The sequence below is a fragment of the Oncorhynchus kisutch genome, linkage group LG4 (genome assembly GCF_002021735.2).
Source record: "Oncorhynchus kisutch isolate 150728-3 linkage group LG4, Okis_V2, whole genome shotgun sequence".
Lineage (NCBI taxonomy): Eukaryota > Metazoa > Chordata > Actinopteri > Salmoniformes > Salmonidae > Oncorhynchus > Oncorhynchus kisutch.
Window position 1 is genome coordinate 78,354,361 of NC_034177.2, and position 21,541 is coordinate 78,375,901.

The window sequence follows — 21,541 nt, forward strand, 5'->3', positions numbered from 1 at the left end:
AAAACTGACCATCCTACCAATCCTCGACTTTGGCGATGTCATTTACAAAATAGCCTCCAATACCCTACTCAACAAATTGGATGCAGTCTATCACAGTGCAATCCGTTTTATCACCAAAGCCCCATATACTACCCACCATTGCGACCTGTACGCTCTCGTTGGCTGGCCCTCGCTTCATACTCGTCGCCAAACCCACTGGCTCCATGTCATCTACAAGACCCTGCTAGGTAAAGTCCCCCCTTATCTCAGCTCGCTGGTCACCATAGCATCTCCCACCTGTAGCACACGCTCCAGCAGGTATATCTCTCTAGTCACCCCCAAGACCAATTCTTTCTTTGGCCGCCTCTCCTTCCAGTTCTCTGCTGCCAATGACTGGAACGAACTACAAAAATCTCTGAAACTGGAAACACTTATCTCCCTCACTAGCTTTAAGCACCAACTGTCAGAGCAGCTCACAGATTACTGCACCTGTACATAGCCCACCTAAAATTTAGCCCAAACAACTACCTCTTTCCCAACTGTATTTAATTTTTATTTATTTATTTATTTTGCTCCTTTGCACCCCATTATTTTTTTATTTCTACTTTGCACATTCTTCCATTGCAAAACTACCATTCCAGTGTTTTACTTGCTATATTGTATTTACTTTGCCATCATGGCCTTTTTTTGCCTTTACCTCCCTTCTCACCTCATTTGCTCACATTGTATATAGACTTGTTTATACTGCATTATTGACTGTATGTTTGTTTTTACTCCATGTGTAACTCTGTGTCGTTTTATCTGTCGAACTGCTTTGCTTTATCTTGGCCAGGTCGCAATTGTAAATGAGAACTTGTTCTCAACTTGCCTACCTGGTTAAATAAAGGTAAAATAAATAAATAAATAAATAAATATGGTCAGACCAAGGTATGTGTAATTTTTTGTGTGTTCAATTATGGTGTTGTTCAGGGTGAATTTATATTTGTTTCTGACATGTTTTTGGGGGGGAAAATCATGATTATTTTTTAAAATTTACTGCCAGGGCCCAATTATGGCAATATTGGGCAAGAATATTAATTGCAGCCCCCCTCCCTCCCCTACTTTGTGCAATTTCCACCTGAAGACATACTCAAATATAACAGCCTGTAGCTCAGGAACAGAACCAAGGATATGCATATTCTTGGTACCATTTGAAAGAAAACATTGAGGTTTGTGTAAATGTGAAGTGAATGTAGGAGAACACACAATAGAGCTGGTTTAGATAAAACAATGAAAAAAAATGTATCATTTTTAAAAATGAACAAGATAAAACAAACATTCAGATAGGCTGATGGGGACAATTTCAGTGAAAAATATAAGAGGGCAACAGTACTTGTGCAAAGTTTCAGAATGATAACCTCCAAAATAAGTGTGCTACATGACATTTATCATGAAGTCACCCAGGTGTCCCACACAAGTAGCCCAAATGTACCCAAGTGGCCAAATGGTATACATTTTGAAACACTATATACAAAATACCAAAATGGTATCAATAATTATTGATAAAAAAATATATACACACTTACAAAATAACATGGGTAACTATTTACACTTTCAATATTTGGAAGACCCTCAGTCCTCTATCAAATCAATTTATATAGCCCCAGTCTAAAACCCCAAACAGCAAGCAATGCAGGTGTAGAAGCACGGTGGCTAGGAAAAACTCCCTAGAAAGGCAAAAACCTAGGAAGAAACCAGGCTGAGGGGTGGCAAGTCCTCTTCTGGCTGTGCCGGGTGGAGATCACAGTGGTTGTAGAGTGCAACAGGACAGTACCTCAAGAGTAAAAATGAACAGTTTAGGGTTTCATAGCCGAAGGCAGAACAGTTGAAACTGGAACAGCGGCAAGGCCAGGTGGACTGGGGACAGCAAGGAGTCATCATGCCAGGTAGTCCTGACACATGGTCCTAGGGCTCAGGTCCTCCTCCGAGAGAAAGAGAGAATTAGAGAGCATACTTAAAATTCACACAGGACACCGGATAAGACTCCCATTCGGAGTCAGTGTCACTGTGAAAGAAAATGTTAAGTTAGAATAATTTCACATATGAGCCCTGTTTCAACAGGTATAATAAACATATACATATATATATATATATATATATATAGAGAGAGAAAGGTTGAATATATTATATTATTGCTAGATACTGTCTCTTATATTATGACATTTCAGCTGTATCTGTCTCCATTTCACCTCAGCCATTGATGTGGTCCTGCCCTCTCCTCAACAGCCTCAAATAGGCTATTTCATGTGGGTTGGGGTGGCAGACACATGCAGCTCACATTACATGTTTATATATTGCTTTTAAATTTAAAAAAATGAAAATATATATTTTATATTATTAATTTCAAACAAGGGCATTAGCATGATAAGAACTTACCAGTCCAAAACAATGTCCTCTCCCGTTCAAAAAAATATTCCTCCACAATCGCTAAACGAAACGTCCTACAACAATATGTCTCACCTTCCCAATCAATTTATTCTAAAATTGTGTGTACATCTGTATCTAGACTTAGCTTTCCCTGACTTAGTCACCATAATGATTGATATATAAACAGCTGTATTTGCGTGTTCACCAAACAATGCAGTGCGTAATATGCGTAGCTCCTACCGGTATGAAACTTCAATAGCGAATGACTCCCTTCACGCTGAAGCTTACTACATGGGTTGGTCTTGCAACACATAAACATGGCGTATTGCCGTTTAGCACAGCGGCTATCTACCCAGCTAGATTTCAAGACAATCAGTGGTCATTGGGTTAAAAGACAGTCAATCAACAAAACAGCAGGCAAATCATTGGTGCACAATGTCATGACTTGTTGTCTTCAAATTGAAAGAAACCAGTCAATACGTCCCGCGAAATGGCCATTCTGGGTGTATTGTGTTACAAACAAACCAGTTGATTGCAGTGAAACCAAACATGACTGGAAAAGTCACGTTCTGTGTGGGTTATTTACCTGGAATGTGTCACCGAAAATGGAATGAGACGGAATTCACGACACAAGCGGTTCACAAAATGTTTCGTGTTAGGCTATAAAAACGGATTTTTATCAAACATTGTGTAACAATGAGCATTGGAATTGCAAACAGATGAAGATCGTCAAAGGTAAACGATTTATTTTAATGCAGTTTGTGATTATGTTACGCCTGTGCTGGTAAAATTTTTATGGGGCTCTATGCTCAGATAATTGCATCGTATTCTTTCGCAGCAAATCCTTTTTTAAATCTGACAACGCAGTTGGATTAGCAAGATTCTAGCCTTTCGATACATGTGAGACACTTGTATTTTCATGAATGTTTAATATGACTATTTACATAGAGATCACCGTATGTTGTGGCATTTCAGCCCGCTAGCGGGTTCTGTGCGCAGAGGGGTTAAATGTATTTGGCTAAGGTGTATGTGAACTTCTGACTTCAATTGTATTATTTCTTACATTGTTAGCCCAGAAAATCTTATTACAAACAGCCAGGAAGAACTATTGGATATCAGAGCGACATCAACTTACCAACATTACGACCAGGAATACGACTTTCCCGAAGCGGATCCTCTGTTCGCACCACAACCCAGAGCATTGGATCCGATTCCAGAGGTTGACCCAAAGCATTGTCGCTGCAGAAGAGGTAGACTGAGCGGCCTCCTGGTCATAATTCTGAGTATTTTACTCGCCAATGTCCAGTCTCTAAGTAACAAGGTAGACGAAATTGGGGCAAGGGTTGCTTTCCAGAGAGACATCAGGGATTGTAACATACTGTTTCATGGAAACATGGCTCTCTCGGAGTCAGTACAGCCTCCGGATTCTTTATGACAGAAATAAACATCTCTGGGAAGAAGGGCAAGGGTGTATGCTTCATGATTAACGACTCATGGTGTAATCGTAAGATACAGGAACAAAGTCCTTTTGTTCAACCGACCTAGAATTCCTCACAATCAAATGCCGACCATATTGTCTCCCAAGAGAATTCTTGTCGGTTATTGGCACAGCAGTGTATATCCCCCTTCAAGCCGATACCACGACAGCCCACAAGGAACTGCACACTATGCAAACCATATATCCTGAGGCTGCATTTATTGTAGCTGGGCATTTTAACAAAGCAAATTTGAGAACAATTTGATGCATACAAGGCCCTCCCCTGCCCTCACTTTGGCAAATCTGAACACGACTCCATTTTGCTCCTTCCGTCCTTTTTGCGCCAACCAGGAGGAACTAAAACAGGATGTACCCATGACGAGAACCAGTCAACGCTGGTCTGACCAATCGGAATCCACACTTCAAGATTGTTTTAATCATGCGGACTGGGAAACGTTCCGGGTGGCCTCAGAGAATAATATAGATTTATACGCTGATTCGTTGAGTGAGTTTATAAGGAAGTGCATTGGAGAAGTTGTACCCACTGTGACTATTAAAATCTACCCTAACCAGAAACTGTGGATAGATGGCGGGATTCACGCAAAACTGAAAGTGAGAACCACCGCATTTAAAATGGAAATATGACTTGTAATATGACCAAATACAAAGTGTAGTTATTCCCTCCGCAAGGCAATCAAACAAAATATCGGTATAGGGACAAAGTGGCATCGCAATTCAACAGCTCAGACACAAGACATATGTGGCAGGGTCTACAGGCAATCACGGGCCACTACCAAGGACTATGGGCCCGCCTCTCCTTCTCCGTGGCCGTCGTGAGTAACACATTTAAACGTGTTAACCGTCGCAAGGCTGCCAGCCCCGACGGCATCCCTAGCCGCATCCCGGGGCATGCGTAGACACCTGGCTGGTGTGTTTACGGATATATTAAATCTCTATCTATCCCAGTCTGCTGTTCCCACATGCTTCAAGATGGCCACCATTGCTCCTGTACCCAAGAAGCCAAAGGTAACTGAACTAAGTGACCATCACCCCATAGCACTCACTTCCGTCATCATGTAGTGCTTTGAGAGACTAGTCAAGGATCATGTCACCTCCACCTTACCTGCCACCCTTCAATTTACATACCGCCCTAATAGGTCCACAGATGATGCAGTCGCTGTCACACTGCACATTGCCTTATCCCATCTGGACAAGAGGAATACCTATGTAAGAATGCTGTTCATTGACTACAGCTCAGCATTCAACACCATAGTACCCTCCAAGCTCATCATTAAGCTTCAGGCCTTGGGTCTCAAACGCGCCCTGTGCAATTGGGTCCTGGACTTCCTGATGAGCCGCCCCCAGGTGGTGAAGGTAGGAAACAACATCTCCACTTCGTTGATCCTCAACTCTGGAACCCCACAAGGGTGCGTGCTCAGCCCCCTCCTGTACTCCTTGTTCACTCAGGACTGCATGGCCATACATGCCTCCAACTCGATCATCAAGTTTGCAGATGACACAACAGTAGGGGGCTTGATCACCAACAACACAGCCTACAGGGAGGATGTGAGGGCACTCGGAGTGTGGCGTCAGGAAAACAACCTCTCACTCAAGGTCAACAAAAGAACATGATCGTGGATTTCAGGACAGAGCATAGGGAGCACCCCCCTATCCACAGCGACAGGACAGCAGTGGAGAAGGGGGAAAGTTATAAGTTCCTTGGCATACACATCAAGAACAAACTGAAATGGTCCACTCACACAGACAGCATGGTGAAGAAGGCGCAACAGCACAAACAGAGGCTGCTGCCTACATACAGACTTGAACTCATTGGCCACTTTAATAAATGGATCACTAGTCACTTTAATAATGTCTACAGATCTTGCGTTACTCATCTCATTTGTTTAAACTGTATTTAATACCATATTGCCTATGCCGCTCAGTTTATATATATATATATATATATATAATCCTATTCCATCCCTTTACATTTGTGTGTATAAGGTAGTTGTGGAACTGTTAGATTACTTGTTAGATGTTGCTGCACTGTCAGCACTAGAAACAGGCATTTCTCCACACTCGCATTAACATCTGCGAACCATGTGTATGTATGTGACCAATAAAACTTGATTTTACAGGGTCTAGTTGACATACTGTCTTTAGTCATACACACACACACACACAAAATCATACTGAGATTGTGTTTCAATACTTTTGTGGTTGTTTTTACCTCTCTGAAGCCCCTTAGTCCTCTATGGAGAGCGTTAGGTCCATTACTGATGGCCAGCTGATACTCCTTGTGTCACGTTCGTCTTAAAGAGGAGACCAAAGCACAGCGTGATATGAATACATGTTATATATTTAATGAAGACGGACACTAAACAAACTACCAAAACCAACAAAACAACCGTGCCGCTATACCACAAACGTGCAGACACAGGCAACTAGACATGGACAATAACTCACAGAAGATGGCTGCCTAAATATGGTTCCCAATCAGAGACAACGATACACACCTGCCTCTAATTGAGAACCAATCTAGGCAACCATAGACATATATAAACACCTAGACAGTAAACAACCCCAAAAACCTACAAAACCCCTAGACAGTACAAAAACACATACATCACCCATGTCACACCCTGACCTAACCAAAACAATAAAGAAAACAAAGAATACTCAGGTCAGGGCGTGACACCTTGACCATTAATCTACCTTTGGCGATCCTATTGGCTACAGTGCCGACAACAGCGCGAAAGTACAGGGGTTGGCCAGATAGCCATAAAACAGTTGTTTCTCATTTAACAGTCAAACAGATATCCCACATAAAACGGTCTCCTTGACTCAGTGTTTACCATGCGCATTCATAAAACACTATGCTATAAAATATTTGTAATGAAACTCAAGTAATGATCAGAAAAAGCTCCAGCCACACACCTTACACATTCACAAGCACACTATTTCACTCTCACCTCTCCTTTGCACACACACTCTCTCTCTCTCTCTCTCTCTCTCTCTCTCTCTCTCTCAATTCAAAGGGTTTTATTGGCATGGGAAACATATGTTTACATAGCCAAAGCAAGTGAAATAGATCAAACAAAAGTGAAATGAACAATCTCTCTCTGTCTCTCTCTCACACACACACACACGGTTGGTGTGTGTGTGTGTTAGTTGCCATATCATTTCATCATTCTGTTATCACTTCTTCCCACCTTTCAGTGTAGATGCAATCATCCATTTGTCATTTTCAGATTTCAGAAGTCATTTGTGTCTCCTTGTCACGCCCTGACCTTAGTTATCTTTGTTTTCTTTATTATTTTGGTTAGGTCAGGGTGTGACGAGGGTGTGGCTTGTTCTCCATCCTCCCCTGATTCAGAATATACAATGTGTCACGGCATGCTTGGTTCAATTGCTATTGATAAGAGGAAACCGAATATCCAATATGAAACACATTTGACCTTTGTGCTGAACCTAACTATATACCTACCGGCTCTCTAAAAAGTCAGGTAAACAATACTTTCTTGTGGATCTTTTTTTTCAAATTTCGAGCAGCTGAAGGACAAACCGCCCAGACAACCGGTAGAGTAAGTTTAAATGTGATTGTATTCAAGATTCTGGCTTGTAAGGTACATTTAAACGATTTTGCACACACATTTCTCAGGCTTTATGTACCAATTAATTGTGTATTACAGCATGATTAATCCGACTAGCTGTACCTCACCAAATGAGTTGATAGTACCCAGTGCCGTAGTGCCTCAGATTTTAAAATTCCCACACAGAACTGGTTAATTATCGTCCAAGAGACAATGGACTACAAAAAAACATATGTTAGTAACGAGAAACATTGTTGCAAGTTCCAAATGAAAACCCGTGCGTAGCCTTCTGATTGTTCTGTTTTTATTGCTCCTTGAGTCCTTGTTGTATGATGTATTTATTGACGTCATCAGAACTTTACAGAATATTAGTTGTTTTTTACACTAATTTAACAGGAGCATGAGGTTTGAGTAGTAGGCCTACATATCAGTATATTCATTTGTAAGTAAACTTAAATGCATTTTCACACGATTAAGTAGACCCGCTGTCAATTGAATAATATAAATCTTATTCAGAGATTAAACTGACAGAACACAGAAATTAATCCATCTAATCTACGTCTGGTAAAACGAGGGGAGGGGGTATGTGTCTTTTTGTCCATAACAGCTGGTGCGAGCTATTGCTCGCCTGAGGCAGAGTACTTTATGGTCATCTGTAGACTCCACTATCTATCAAGAGAGTTCTCATCTATATTATTCGTAGCCATCTATTTTCCACCACAGACCGATGCTGGCACTATGACCGCACTCAACCAACTCTTTAAGGCCATAAGCGAAACAAGAAAATGCTCACCCAGAAGCGGTGCTCCTAGTGGCCGGGGACTTTAATGCAGGCAAACTTAAATCAGTGTTACAACTTTTTACAAGAGAAAAAAAACCTCTAGACCACCTTTACTCCACACACAAAGATGCATACAAACCTCTCCCCCGCATTCTATTTGGCAAATCTGACCATAATTAAATCCTCCTGATTCCTGCTTACAAGCCAAAACTAAAGCAAGATGTATCAAAAGTACCCATGCCTTTTATATTCGCTTTGAGGTAAGCAACACTGAAGCATGCACGAGAGCACCAGCTGTTCTGGATGACTGTGTGATAACGCTCTCGGTAGCCGATGTGAGCAAGACCTTTAAACGGGTCAACATTCACAAAGCCGCGGGGCCAGATTGATTACCAGGACGTGTACTTAAAGCATGCGCGGACCAAATGGCAAGTGTCTTCACTGACATTTTCAACCTCTCCCTGACTGAGTCTGTAATACCTACATGTTTCAAGCAGACCACCATAGTCCCTGTGCCCAAGGAAGCGAAGGTAACCTGCCTAAATGATTACCGCCCTGTAGCACTCATGTCGGTAGCCATGAAGTGCTTTGAAAGGCTGGTCATGGCTCACATCAACGGCATCCTCCCGGATACCCTCCACCCACTCCAATTCGCATACCGCCCCAACAGATACACAGATGATGCAATCTCAATCGCACTCCACACTGTCCTTTCACACCTGGACAAAAGGAACACCTATGTGATAATGCTGTTCATTGACTACAGCTCAGCGTTCAACACCATAGTGCCCACAGAGCTCATCACTAAGCTAATGTAACCAGTGCTGTACTGCACCGCTGTAGCTCTGCATTGTGTGTGGTTGATATATGTTCTGCGAATCGTTGTCTCTTTCTACAACAGACACACAATACAAGGGACTGGGATAATTCGAGGAGCTAGCCATCGTTCACACATACAATAGCTAGCTAATACCTTAGCTAGCTCGTAACCACATTACGTTAAATTCAGAATGTTAATATCATCCTAAAAAGTACAATTACAATTGCATCTTAACAATTCCATCCACTTATGAGTAACCTCTAAATATACAACATTATTCATGAACAAAACACTGTGTATGACTTTGTGCTTAAAGGAATCAAACTTTTCTGAAGAAAAAGCGTGCCTACCTCTCATAGTGCATCAGAATGATTTGAGCACGGGCACGCAGGGCAAAACATAAGTACACATTCCCCTATTCCCAGGATGCAGGCATGCATAATAACAAATAAACCTGCTGTATTAATATATGAACCTGGTGAAATTCACAAAGTACTTTAACAACTGTTACACTAAGGACCCTGGGACTTAACACTTCCCTCTGCAACTGGATCCTGGACTTCCTGACAGCCGTCCCCAGGTGGTAAGGGTAGGCAACAACACATTTGTCACGCTGATCCTCAACACTGGGGCCCCTTAGGGGTGTTTACTTACTCCCCTCCTGTACTTCCTGTTCACCCACGACTGCATGGTCAAACACGACTCCATGGTCAAACACGACTCCAACAGTATCATTAAGTTTGCTGACGACACAACAGTGTGATCAGCCTGATCACTGACAATGATGAGACAGCCTATAGGGAGGAGGTCAGAGAACTGGCAGTTTGGTGCCAGGACAACAACCTCTACCTCAATGTGAGCAAGACAAAGGAGCTGATAGTGGACTACAGGAAAAGGCGGGCTGAACAGGCCCCCATTAACATCAACAGGGCTGTAGTGGAGCGGGTCGAGAGTTTCAAGTTCCTTGGTGTCCACATCACCAACAAACTATCATGGTCCAAACACACCAAGACAGTCGTGAAGAGGGGACAACAAAACCATTTCCCATCAGGAGACTGAAAAGATTTTACATGGGTCCTGAGATCCTCACAAAGTTCTACAGCTGAACCATCGAGAGCATCCTGACCGGTTGCATCACCGCCTGGTATGGCAACTTCTCGGCAACTTACCGTAAGGCGCTACAGAGCGTAGTGCGTACGGCCCAGTACACTATGGCCAAGCTTCCTGCCATCCAGGACCTATATAATAGGCGGTGTCAGAGGAAAGCCCATAAATTTGTCAGAGACTCCAGTTACCCAAGTCATAGACTGTTTTCTCTGCTACCACACGGCAAGTGGTACTGGAGAGCCAAGTCTAGGACCAAAAGGCCCCTTAACAGCTTCTACACCCAAGCCATAAGACTGCTGAACAACTAATCAAATGGCCACCGGACTATTACATTGACCCCTCCCTCTATTTGTGTTGTACACTGCTGCTACTCACTGTTTATTCTCTATGCATAGTCACTTCATCTACCTACATGTACAAATTAGCTCAATTGTGTTACTTTTTATTCTTTTAGATTTTTTACTTTAGTTTATTTGGTAAATATTTTCTTAAAACTCTTCTTGAACTGCACTGTTGGTTAAGGGCTTGTAAGTAAGCATTTCACTGTAAGGTCTACGCTTCTTGTATTCAGCGCATGTGACAAATAAAGTTTGATTTTATTTAATCTGTTTACCAAGTTATCTGTTCCTGTAAATGACCTCATCATTCGTTTTTAGTGTGTGCGTGTATGTGTGTGTGTGCGCTTGCATATGCGTCTGCTGGGGTGAGTCCCAGATGCTCTTTTCTGATGGCCATTATGGCAGCACATGTTTTAGGCAGCTGTGCTCTCGCAGGATCTAATCCCATGGTCCGCTGCATCTGCTTGATCTACTTTCCCTGTCGCTCGGCCATGCCTTCAGACATCTCTCCACAAGACATTTACATAGACAAACAGACAGGGTGTTGAAGTGCCGTGAACAACAATGGGTTTTGACATCTCGACATCCACTTTAATGGAGAATCAGATGTCATGCCTGAGGGCCTTTTTTCCTGCCCACGTGACAAAACAGACATGTGCATTTCTACCAATCAACAGCACATGGAGACATTCTGAGAGTGGAGCAGGGTAAGTGGTGTTAAACCTCTACTCCCTTCCTCTCAGCAGCAGTGGTGTTGTGATGGAGAGTCCAAATGGGTTCAATTAAGATAATCATTATTTGAATCAGGTAGCAAACCACTCAAACGGACCAAACTCCTCTCAGACAGCCTTCTTCCTGAGACTGGGAAAGAGAAAAACAACCTTCAGTCAGAGAGCGAGGGAAGACTTATGTCTGAGCCTAAGCATCAGACTGTCAGATAGAGCACTGTCTCTTATTGAACACCAGCTACTAACTGATGGTCATTTAGAAGTATGACAAATCCAATGATTCTCTAGGCATTGTGCTGATAACCTACATTCTCCCATCAAAGAACAGTGTGTGTTTCAAATTCAACTTTTGTTTATTACATGTACTGGATACATGTACATACATTTTCATATGGGTCCCCTGTGGGAATTGAACCTGCGCCCTTAGCTACGCAAGTGCCACGCTTTATCAACTGAGCTACACGGGATACGCATGGTACACTATACACAGTCCGTTTCCTTCTGGACAATGCAACAACACTACGAAATAATACAAGATAAGAATATGAACATCAAGTAAATACAGTGCCTTGCGAAAGTATTCGGCCCCCTTGAACTTTGCGACCTTTTGCCACTTTTCAAGCTTCAAACATAAAGATATAAAACTGTATTTTTTGTGAAGAATCAACAACAAGTGGGACACAATCATGAAGTGGAACAACATTTATTGGATATTTCAAACTTTTTTAACAAATCAAAAACTGAAAAATTGGGCGTGCAAAATTATTCAGCCCCTTTACTTTCAGTGCAGCAAACTCTCTCCAGAAGTTCAGTGAGGATCTCTGAATGATCCAATGTTGACCTAAATGACTAATGATGATAAATACAATCCACCTGTGTGTAATCAAGTCTCCGTATAAATGCACCTGCACTGTGATAGTCTCAGAGGTCCGTTAAAAGCTCAGAGAGCATCATGAAGAACAAGGAACACACCAGGCAGGTCCGAGATACTGTTGTGAAGAAGTTTAAAGCCGGATTTGGATACAAAAAGATTTCCCAAGCTTTAAACATCCCAAGGAGCACTGTGCAAGCGATAATATTGAAATGGAAGGAGTATCAGTCCACTGCAAATCTACCAAGACCTGGCCGTCCCTCTAAACGTTCAGCTCATACAAGGAGAAGACTGATCAGAGATGCAGCCAAGAGGCCCATGATCACTCTGGATGAACTGCAGAGATCTACAGCTGAGGTGGGAGACTCTGTCCATAGGACAACAATCAGTCGTATACTGCACAAATCTGGCCTTTATGGAAGAGTGGCAAGAAGAAAGCCATTTCTTAAAGATATCCATAAAAAGTGTCGTTTAAAGTTTGCCACAAGCCATCTGGGAGACACACCAAACATGTGGAGGAAGGTGCTCTGGTCAGATGAAACCAAAATTGAACTTTTTGGCAACAATGCAAAACGTTATGTTTGGCGTAAAAGCAACACAGCTCATCACCTAGAACACACCATCCCCACTGTCAAACATGGTGGTGGCAGCATCATGGTTTGGGCCTGCTTTTCTTCAGCAGGGACAGGGAAGATGGTTGAAATTGATGGGAAGATGGATGGAGCCAAATACAGGACCATTCTGGAAGAAAACCTGATGGAGTCTGCAAAAGACCTGAGACTGGGACGGAGATTTGTCTTCCACCAAGACAATGATCCAAAACATAAAGCAAAATCTACAATGGAATGGTTCAAAAATAAACATATCCAGGTGTTAGAATGGCCAAGTCAAAGTCCAGACCTGAATCCAATCGAGAATCTGTGGAAAGAACTGAAAACTGCTGTTCACAAATGCTCTCCATCCAACCTCACTGAGCTCGAGCTGTTTTGCAAGGAGGAATGGGAAAAAATGTCAGTCTCTCGATGTGCAAAACTGATAGAGACATACCCCAAGCGACTTACAGCTGTAATCGCAGCAAAAGGTGGCGCTACAAAGTATTAACTTAAGGGGGCTGAATAATTTTGCACGCCCAATTTTTCCGTTTTTGATTTGTTAAAAAAGTTTGAAATATCCAATAAATGTTGTTCCACTTCATGATTGTGTCCCACTTGTTGTTGATTCTTTACAAAAAAATACAGTTTTATATCTTTATGTTTGAAGCCTGAAATGTGGCAAAAGGTCGCAAAGTTCAAGGGGGCCGAATACTTTCGCAAGGCACTGTAGCTCAGTAGAATAGAATAAACATTTTAGCCTGAGCGTAAAATCCGGGAAGACACAATCATAGCTATCATAATAAGTCTGGTGTGTGTCTGTGTGTCTGTCTGTGTGTCTGCCTTTCTCTGTCGGATGTGTGTCTGCCTTTCTCTGTCGGATGTGTGTCTGTAACTACAGATATCTGTATGCGAACCATCAAAGAGAAAACTATTTTTTTAAATGGAGCTATCAGCTGAATCACAGTCTCAGAGTCTGAGCTGCAGCCCCTACCATGATGCAGCCTGCTAATCCACCACTCACTGGCAGACTCAGGGGAGCAGGGACACCTTCATTTTCACTTCATCACATGGATGGAGAATACTAATGTTTTGTGATTCAGCTATACTTATCAACAGGGAAAAAGGAGTCTGAATCACCGCTTCAGAGAAACCAATTAGAGCCTCTGGCAATGGAACTATATGACAGAAAAACGAGTGCCCTTTAGAAAACACAGGCAGCATAGGAATCTGGTGTGCACTCAGAAGACTGCAGTCTCTTTCATATAGGTATCTGATACATAGCAGTAAGCTTATTTCAAATAACTTCATACATACAGGACTGCCAACAGTTCCATTATCAAAATATGTGCCTTCATTAAAACACATGTTCCCCAGAGGTTGAAGTCTCGACTATGTGTGGTTTTGAATGGACTGTCAGGGGAAAGGTTATTACAGCATGAAGGATTCATTCATCAGTACACAGATCTTTTACAGTGTATGTTGAAGCGGTTTTACATTACCATGGGGAAAAACATGTTTTTGCATGTTTTGGTCATAATATTTATTTCAATGGAAATGCATTCACTTGTGAACGAATAACTAAATGCTCCAGTAGTACAGTTCAGGGGTAAATAAAAGCTACCACAGAGTTTAGGTCAATGGCGCCATCTGTTGATAGGATGTGTTCATGACAGAACAACCCCATGGGGTTGTTGCCATGGGCGATCAAGTTCACATTCTGTTTTCATGTCCAATGAGCAGATGTCATGGAGTGCACATGCTCATATCTGAGCTCTAGTAACCTCTTATATTTTTAGGAAAATGACAACTCAAAGACAAACTTTGGAATGCAAGAATTAATTTTTTAAAATGATTTTAAAAAACTATTAATAGAATAAATGATTGATTCATGATTCATAAAAAATCAACAGCAAAAATAGAATTAATAGGGAAAAAAATGTTTAAAGGACGGGAAATGGTGGGATTCTTCTCCTCTTCCTCTTCCTCCTGTCTGGAGGCCACACAGCCGCAGGTGACGCATACCCCTCTTACGAGACTTCTGATCTTTGCCTAATAAGTACAAAAATAAAGTGTTTTTAATACATCATGTGGTGTGTTAGTACATTTATGTCATCTGGACATGCCTGGAGATCCATCTTCACTATACTGTCTGACTGAAACACGTCTCATAACGGAAACCGTTTACCGTTTAAGAACCAAACGGAAGCAAACAGAGCAATAGGAACGAAACAGGGAGGGACCTACCTGAATTTGTCCAATAAAAGATCTCTTATTCGTTGAAAATATTTTTCCGTTTAAGTAAACGGTTTCTGTTGTTAAATGTTTTGTAACAGACAAAACATTTTGCAACAGAATTGGCGTAATCAATACACACCTAAGCACATTTCTTCCGGAATACTCACTCATTGTGAGGGGATCCACAGCCGTGTCCACATCTGGTTTGTAAGAAAGAGCTACGCTCACGTAAAACCGCTAAAATATTTTGTTGCGTTTAATCATTTGATACTGGCCTTGAAATGATCTTAATCATATAAAAAGCTGATTGTAAATGGTTGTGAATATTAAACTGTATACTTGTTTGAACACAGAGGAGCTCATGTGGTTTGTCCTCCATTTGGTCATGGGTGCACCTCAGCCACGCTCAAGGTCCTAAACGATATCTTAACCGCCATCGATAAGAAACATTACTGTGCAGCTGTATTCATTGACCTGGCCAAGGCTTTCGACTCTGTCAATCACCACATCCTCATCGGCAGACTCGACAGCCTTGGTTTCTCAAATGATTGCCTCGCCTGGTTCACCAACTACTTCTCTGATAGAGTTCAGTGTGTCAAATCGGAGGGTCTGCTGTCCGGACCTCTGGCAGTCTCTATGGGGTTGCCACAGGGTTCAATTCTTGGACCGACTCTCTTCTCTGTATACATCAATGAGGTCGCTCTTGCTGCTGGTGAGTCTCTGATCCACCTCTACGCAGACCACACCATTCTGTATACTTCTGGCCCTTCTTTGGACACTGTGTTAACAACCCTCCAGGCAAGCTTCAATGCCATACAACTCTCCTTCCGTGGCCTCCAATTGCTCTTAAATACAAGTAAAACTAAATGCATGCTCTTCAACCGATCGCTACCTGCACCTACCCGCCTGTCCAACATCACTACTCTGGACGGCTCTGACTTAGAATACGTGGACAACTACAAATACTTAGGTGTCTGGTTAGACTGTAAACTCTCCTTCCAGACCCATATCAAACATCTCCAATCCAAAGTTAAATCTAGAATTGGCTTCCTATTTCGCAACAAAGCATCCTTCACTCATGCTGCCAAACATACCCTTGTAAAACTAACCATCCTACCAATCCTCGACTTTGGCGATGTCATTTACAAAATAGCCTCCAATACCCTACTCAACAAATTGGATGCAGTCTATCACAGTGCAATCCGTTTTGTCACCAAAGCCCCATATACTACCCACCACTGCAACCTGTACGCTCTCGTTGGCTGGCCCTCGCTTCATACTCGTCGCCAAACCCACTGGCTCCATGTCATCTACAAGACCCTGCTAGGTAAAGTCCCCCCTTATCTCAGCTCGCTGGTCACCATAGCATCTCCCACCTGTAGCACACGCTCCAGCAGGTATATGTCTCTAGTCACCCCCAAAACCAATTCTTTCTTTGGCCGCCTCTCCTTCCAGTTCTCTGCTGCCAATGACTGGAACGAACTACAAAAATCTCTGAAACTGGAAACACTTATCTCCCTCACTAGCTTTAAGCACCAACTGTCATAGCAGCTCACAGATTACTGCACCTGTACATAGCCCACCTATAATTTAGCCCAAACAACTACCTCTTTCCCAACTGTATTTAATTCATTTATTTATTTTGCTCCTTTAACCCCATTATTTTTATTTCTACTCTGCACATTCTTCCATTGCAAAACTACCATTCCAGTGTTTTACTTGCTATATTGTATTTACTTTGCCATCATGGCCTTTTTTGCCTTTACCTCTCTTCTCACCTCATTTGCTCATATTGTATATAGACTTGTTTATACTGTATTATTGACTGTATGTTTGTTTTACTCCATGTGTAACTCTGTGTCGTTGTATCTGTCGAACTGCTTTGCTTTATCTTGGCCAGGTCGCAATTGTAAATGAGAACTTGTTCTCAACTTGCCTACCTGGTTAAATAAAGGTGTTCTCAACTTGCCTACCTGGTTAAATAAAGGTGAAATAAATAAAAAAATACAAAAACATGTCATCGATGCCATGGGACAGAAAGTTGGTTGTTGCTGGTCAGCTTTGACTTCTGCCAAGAAAAGGGTGTCAACTATGGACAGCTTTGGCTTTGGTGTCTCTTGGATGTCACAAACCCCAGTGTTGTCATTGGGGACAGTGGCAACACACTGGGCACACCATGTCATTTCAACGTGGAAATGTGGGTAATATTTGGTTGATGAATGAAATTTCAAGCTTTTTTCACCCCACTCAAAAAGACCGCCAGAAGTTTGTTGAATTCCCAATGTGTTATCACTATGCTTTCAACCATCCTAAAGTACAAACAAATTCCAATGGGAAAACTATCAGATTTTTGGATTAGTTGTCTTCTAAATGTGTTATCGCTGTGCTTTTAACCATTTAAATGCACAACAAAGTTTAAATGGGAATACAATGTCAGATATTTTGAACATTAACACTTCAAATCAAATCAAATTCAAATTTAATTTGTCACATACACATGGTTAGCAGATATTAATGCGAGTGTAGCGAAATGCTTGTGCTTCTAGTTCCGACAATGCAGTAATATCAGTATAATCATTATAATATCAGTATGTTGGTAGCAGCCCTCAATGTTAGTGGTGGCTGTTTAACAGTCTGATGGCCTTCAGATAGAAGCTGTTTTTCAGTCTCTCTGTCCCTGCTTTGATGCACCTGTACTGACCTCGCCTTCTGGATGATAGCGGGGTGAACAGGCAGTGGCTCGGGTGGTTGTTGTCCTTGATGATCTTTTTGTCCTTCCTGTGACAAGGGGTGGTGTAGGTGTCCTGGAGGGCAGGTAGTTTGCCCCCGGTGATGCGTTGTGCAGACCTCACTACCCTCTGGAGAGCCTTATGGTTGTGGGCGGAGCAGTTGCCGTACCAGGCTGTGATACAGCCCGACAGAATGCTCTTGATTTTGCATCTGTAAAAGTTTGTGAGTGCTTTTGGTGACACGTCGAATTTCTTCAGCCTCCTGAGGTTGAAGAGGCCCTGCTGCTCCTTCTTCACCACGCTGTCTGTGTGGGTGGACCATTTCAGTTTGTCCGTGATGTTTACGCCGAGGAACTTAAAACTTAATATGTAGTCATTGTGCTTCATCTAATAGCACAACCAAATGACCTGGATTGGAGTTAAGATTACATTAAGAGTACATGGTGCAAGTGATGCATGCTGTTGGAGATTCTGAGCAGATTATTAGAGCAATTGTGAAGCTCTCCACAGACCTGTGACCTTTGCATGCTATCTTGAACATGATTACATAAGAAGACATTTATAGTTACAGGAGGCTAACCTCAAAATGTGGCCGTGGAAGTGAATAACTACTGTCAGCTATTTACGTTATTACAAAAATATTATTGAATTGTGTTTGGTTGACAACGCAACCAAATATCAACATCTATTAACCAATATTAAATTACGTTAATCCTATTCTTGAGTTTTTATATTTGGTTTAGTTGGAGATGAATCCAACATATCATTTGTGAACTTGTCGATAAGTTAATAGGCTATTGGCTGTTTTGCAAAAGTGATATTGCATTGTGCTCAGTTGTCAACAAATTCCAGTTTGTCTACAAATTTATAATTGATATGCTAGATTCACATCTCCATCTCAACCAAAAATTCAAGTGAAAGAATTGGACAAAACCTAATCAAACTTTAAACACACTTTAAATAAACTTTGATTTGATTTAGTTCTTTAACTTGGATTATTTTGGTTGAGATGGAGACTTGAATCAATATATTGATACACTTGAAGATTCCATTTGAAATCAACCAAAGCTTGAACCCCTAGGCTTATATGTGTCTATGTTTAGTTGAATTCAGTGTTGAATTGAAACATCTGTTGATGACATTGTAACTGCTATATAGACCTAAATACTATTTTTGATGATATACACTGAATATACAAAACATTAAGAACATGACAGACTGACCAGGTGAATCCAGGTGAAAGCTATGATCTCATATTGATGTCACTTGTTAAATCCACTTCAATCAGTGCAAGATGAAGGGGAGGAGACAGGTTGAAGAAGGATTTTTAAGCCTCTAGACAATTGAGACATGGACTGTGTGCCATTCAGAGGTTGAATGGACAAGACACCATTTTGAAGTGCCTTTGAACGGAGTATGGTAGCAAGTGCCAGGCACACTGGTTTGTATTAACAACTGCACTACTGTTGGGTTTTTCACACTCAACAGTTTCCTGTGCATATCATGAATGGTCCACCACCCAAAGGACATCCAGCCAACTTGACACAACTGTGGGAAGCATTGGAGTCAACATGGGCCAGCATCCCTGTGGAACACTTTGGACACCTTGTAGAGTCCATGCCCCAACGAATTGAGGCTGTTCTGAGGGCAAAAGGGGTGGGGGGTTCCTAATGTTTGGTGACTTATAGGGAGGGTATGGTTACATTTTATTTGCTGTGTTAAACCTAACCTTTGGAATGACTTCAATAGCAACAGTGAATATATTTAGTTAAGATGTTTCTCAATAATCATTCTCACTTTAGCACATTGGTAGTAGTCAGTAACAAATATAAAAGATGGGCTTGGTTAAAACGCTGGATGGGAGACCAAAGGGATAGCTGTAGATAGATCAACTCTCCAGTAAGAGGTGCTGCCCAGCATATAGTATTTTCTTTCTAGTAGATATAACATTGAAGATCTGATGTTGTTTCAAAGTTACAAATTCAACATATTTTATACAAGGTTTGTGAAAATTGGTTACAATGATGACAATCTTGTAGTTTAAATTTCACCCTCAACCATTTACATTGATTACTTTTTTTTCAAATCCAAATGTACACTGAACAAATACAGTGCCTTCAGAAAGTATTCAGACCCCTTGACTTTTTCCAAATGTTGTTACATTACATCCTTATTCCAGAATAGATTAAATGATTTTCCCCTCATAAATCTACACACAATGTCCCGTAATTACAAAGCAAAAATAGTAAAAAAAAATAAAAAAGTTTGCTAATTTATATATATTTTAAACCCTGAAATATCACATTCACAAGTATTCAGACCCTTTACTCAGTACTTTGCTGAAGCACCTTTGGCAGCAATTACAGCCTCGAGTCTTCTTGGGTATGACGCTACAAGCTTGGCACGTCATTATTTGGGGAGTTTATCCCATTCTTCTCTGCAGATCCTCTCAAGCTCTGTCAGGTTGGATGGAGAGCGTTGCTGCACAGCTATTTTCAGGTCTCAAGTCCGGGCTCTGGCTGGGCCACTCAAGGACATTCAGAGACTTGTCCTGAAGCCACTCCTGCGTTGTCTTGGCTGTGTGCTTTGGGTCATTGTCCTGTTGGAAGTTGAACATTCGCCTAGTCTCCCAGTCCCTGCCACTGAAAAACATCCCCACAACATGATGCTCTAACCAACATGCTTCACCATAGGGACGGTGCCAGGTTTCCTCCAGATGTGACGCTTGGCATTCAGGCCAAAGAGTTTAACCTTGGTTTATTAAGACCAGAGAATCTTGTTTCTCATGGTCTGAGAGTCTTTAGGTGCCTTTTGGCAAACTTTTACTGAGGAGTGGCTTCCATCAGCCCACTCTACCATAAATACCTGATTGGTGGAGTGCTGCAGAGATGATTGTCATTCTGGAAGGTTCTCCCATCTCCACAGATGAACTCTAGAGCTCATTCAGAGTGACCATCGGGTTCTTGGTCACCTCCCTGACCAAGGCCCTTCTCCCCCGATTGCTCAATTTGGCCTTGCGGCTGGCTACCTTTAGGAAGAGTCTTGGTGGTTCCAAATTTCTTCCATTTAAGAATGTTGGAGGCCAGTGTGTTCTTGGGGACCTTCAATGCTGCAGAATTCTTTTGGTGTCCTTCCCTAGATATGTGCCTCGACACAATCCTGTCTCGTAGCTGTCAACTGTGAGACCTAATATAGACAGATATGCGTCTTTCCAAATCATGTCCATTCAATTGAATATACCACAGGTGGACTCCAATCAATTTGTAGAAACATCTCAAGGATGGTCAATGGAAAAAGGATGCACCTGATCTCAATTTCAAGTCTCATAGCAAAGGGTCTGAATACTTTTGTAAATAAGACATCTGTTTTCACAATAATTTTTTAAAAATCAGTTTTTGCTTTGAGATTGTGGTATTGTGTGTAGATTGATGAGGATTTTAAAATGTAATCCATTTCAGAATAAGGCTGTAACATAAAACATGGAAGAAGTCAAGGGGTTAACACTGTCCGAATGCATTATATAGAAACGCAATATGTGAAGTGTTAGTTCCATGTTTCATGAGCTTAACTAAAAGAGGCAGCTTCATTGTTTCAGTTAACTCTGGAATGGAAAGGCATTGGAGGAGCATTTTTCTCAACAGTTTCTTAACCACACACTCAAGCAGGTGGTTATAGAGTGGTCTGGGATCTCACCAGCACCACTTAAAGCACAGAGACGTTCTCCCACTGACAAAGGAATGTGACTGGCTCAGGAGTGGACTTCCTCTGGTTATGTGGCTCCATAGACTTCAGCACACACACACACAATTCAGATTGAGAGTCGATCTCAGAACTCTTGGAGAACCACTTCAAGCTCAACTTCAGACGGGCTGAGGCAGCAACTG